Genomic DNA, 3,263 nt, shown 5'->3' with positions numbered 1-3,263 from the left:
CCCTTGACGCTGCGCTCACGTGACCTCACGCCTGGTCACTCCCCGCCTGGACTGCCCGGGGCATGGAGGGCGCGAGGTGTGGGCACAGCCCCTGTGGACTCCGGTGGTTCTTCCCTTTAGGGGACGGAGGAAAGCTGTTTCAGGGCCCTCACCACAGGGCCTGGGACTGGTTAATGCCACCAGCCTTGTGCCTGAGGGTCCCCCACAGAAGCCTGGCCTTTCCTCTCCCCAGGGAGCCTTCAGGTCCACACAGGCCCCGCAGGGCTCTTACCTGAGGGAACCCTCACGGGCTCGGGCTCGGGCTCGGGCTCAGTGGGTAGGAGGGCCGGTGGCTGTCTGTCCTCCCAGGCCCGGCCGGGTCTGCTGGCCGGCTGGACCCCGAGCCCGACTGCAGGCCGTGCTTGGTGGTTGGCTGGGCTGGCCATTAACTTATTTACCAGGGATTGCTGAGTCACAGGTTCCCCAGACTTACCCCAGACGCGTGTGACCAGAGCGGCCGTCCTGGGGGGTTGTGCTGTAATCAGAGGCCCCGAATAATTACATGTGTGGCCTCCGATAGGCTCCAGCCTCCCGGGACGGGGCTGCAGGTGGGGGACGGGCTGCAGGTGGGGGACCGGCAGAGCACCACTAATAAACAAAAACAAGATATGATTATCACTCATTGCCTTACTTAAGGATTTGTCCTTAAAAGTAAAGTGTGGGTGCTCACTTCGGCAGCACATATACTAAAAAATTGGAACGATACAGAGAAGATTAGCATGGCCCCTGCGCAAGGATGACACGCAAATTCGTGAAGCGTTCCATATTAAAAAAAGAAAAGAAAAGAATGGGTGTGGGCCAGCGGTGACCAGGGAAGGGGTCCCTGACATCCTCCCTGTCCTGATGGGAGATGGGCTTGGTCCACCCTGGGACATGGCAAGGGTGTCCTGGCCTCTCTCTGTTCTGTCTTTTTTTAAAAATATATATATTTTTATTGATTTCAGAGAGGAAGGGAGAGATAGAAACATCAATGATGAGAGAGAATCATCGATTGGCTGCCTCCTGCACACCCCCCACTGGGGATCGAGCCTGCAACCCAGGCATGTGCCCTTGACCAGAATTGAACCTGGGACCCTTCAGTCCGCAGGCCGACGCCCTGTCCACCGAGCAAAACCAGCCAGGGCTGTTCTGTGTCTTTGTTTGAAAGGCTGCTGTGTGTGTGTGTGTGTGTGTGTGTGTGTGTGTGTGCTGCCAAGGGCAGGGGGGTTGCCAGGTGCTGACTGAGATTCTGGGACCAGCCAGGTGTGCCCCTCTTGCTGTGGGCATGGGTCCGGAGTCTGTCCCCCGGAGCCAGCCTCCCAGGTCCACAGCCCGACCACCCACGTCCCAGCCCAGTGCTGACCCTTTGTGAGTGGCAGCGCCTGGCTTCCTGCGTGTGCACTCTCCTCTGGAGGAGGGGCCCGTCTGGCAGGGCTGGCACGAGGCCTGTGCCCCACGCAGCACGCTGAGGGCAGGCTGCGTGTTTACAGTGGTCACTCAGAACGTCAGCCCCCCATTTTTTAAATAAAGGAGTGGGCGAGAAGGGGACGATCCCGTGGGGTGCTGAAGCCTCAAGGGCTTCACCATCCTGGAGGGGGTGGTCCCTTTGGTGCTGGAGGGCTGAGCTGGCCTGGGCTGCTGTCCCGGAGGCCCTGGCCCTGGCCAGCTGATCCTCCCATTCCCACGGGAGCTGCCAGAGTCAGCAGCCAACCAACCTGCAGGACTGTTCCGCCAGATGGGACGGTGAGAGGTTGAGGGGCTCCCTCCGGACCCCATCACACTCAGCCCATTTGGGGTCCTGGCCCCAAAGCCCTGGGCCTGGCTGGGGCGACCAGGAGCCCCATTTGGGGGCAAAGATGGGAGTAGTGCCCAGGGTGGATGGCCAGGGACTGGGAGGGGTCCCCACACCTCAAGTGGTGAGGTCCCCACCTGCTGGGCCGGCTCTATCTCCAGATCTGATCCCTGGTCCCTGAAGCGTCTGTTAGGGACAGCTCTGTGTCAGAGCCAGGGCCGTCTGCCTGGGATCCACTCACCGTGGGAGCTGTGTGCCGGGACCAGGAGCCTAGTTCACTGGCCCAAGGTCTGGGTGGGGAGAGTCAGATGCACTTCTGAGGGTGGGGTGTGGGTGGGGCGGGGAGAGGGCAGCTACTGAGGGGTCATAAAACAATTATCCCCTGAACCAGCTACCTGAAAAGGGCAGTGAGGGAACTCCCAGGTGCCCCTGAGCCCATGCTGCCCCTGGGGGCTGGGCTCCCTGCCTGGGGTGGGGAACACCAGAGCCGAAAGGCATGGAGGTAGCTGAGTGTGGACCTATGAACCAGGAGGTCACAGTTCAATTCCAGGTCGGGGCACATGCTGGGTTGGGAGGCAGCAGATCCATGGTTCTCATCATTGATGTTTCCATCTCTCTCCCTTCTGCTCTGAAATCAATACTATCAATACTGTATATATATAAAGGACATGGAGGGTTGTGGGGTGCAGACACGTACATGGGGGCTGGGAGTGATGAGCATCGGTGCTGGGACAGGATGTAGGGGGCTTAGGAAGGGGAGGTTATTTGGGGGGAAACCTAATGTAGGAGGGGGCCCCTCCTCCCTCGCAGGAGGGAGCAGGACCTGGGAGGCTGTCTCGGTTTGTAGCACCTGTGGAAGGTTCTGGGCAGGTGGGTATTGCAGGGGGGCTGTTTTCCGTGCACCCACACCAGCGCCCCATCCTGTCCGCTGTGTGGGGGCCTGGCCTCGGCTGTCCTCGGCGGTGTGGATGGGGCCTGACACCCCCCAGCTCCCACCCAGCTGAGCAGGTGAAGAAACTCAGAGGTCGCAGCTGCCCTTGGAGAGATGGCGGGGCCCCTGGGTCGCACACCCTCACCCACAGCTCCGCCTGCCCTTCTGCCTGGTATCCCCTTCGGCGACAATGCTGTGCTGTGGTCTGGCCAGCACGTGGGCAGGTGTCTGGGCCCCCTCTGCCCGCCCCCGTGCCCCTCCCGCAGCTGCAGGCTTTTGGCTCAGGGCGGGGCTGGGGTCTCCAGGGCCTTCCGCCCGCCGCCTGCCGCCTGCCATTCCCTGCCACACCCACGCGGCTATTTCCTTAATATTTGTCTTCAAGCCGAGGTTTTAATGGTTAAGGACAGTTATTTGAGAAGGAAACGCTATTCCTACAAGTAAAGAGAAGCCTCCCGACCTGGTTCAGTCTCCAGGGCCCCGAGGACAGACCCGAGTTTCCCCGAAAGCCCCGCCGCGGCGCGT

General features: G+C 60.8%; 1 protein-coding gene and 1 long non-coding RNA gene across 5 annotated transcripts in view; one reads left to right on the top strand and one right to left on the bottom strand.

The window, feature by feature from the left end:
* LOC106724809 overlaps positions 1–612 on the bottom strand; it is a 10,129-nt gene extending 9,517 nt beyond the window's left edge. Inside the window, exon 1 of the long non-coding RNA XR_001360642.1 lies at positions 272–612. This is a non-coding gene — a long non-coding RNA (uncharacterized LOC106724809). The remainder of the gene's footprint in view (positions 1–271) is intronic.
* IDUA (iduronidase, alpha-L-) overlaps positions 1–3,263 on the top strand; it is a 12,442-nt gene that overhangs the window by 4,319 nt on the left and 4,860 nt on the right. The gene's annotated exons all lie outside the window — the stretch shown is intronic.

The sequence above is a fragment of the Myotis brandtii genome, unplaced genomic scaffold (genome assembly GCF_000412655.1).
Source record: "Myotis brandtii unplaced genomic scaffold, ASM41265v1 scaffold986, whole genome shotgun sequence".
Lineage (NCBI taxonomy): Eukaryota > Metazoa > Chordata > Mammalia > Chiroptera > Vespertilionidae > Myotis > Myotis brandtii.
This window is presented reverse-complemented; position numbering and strand designations above follow the sequence as displayed.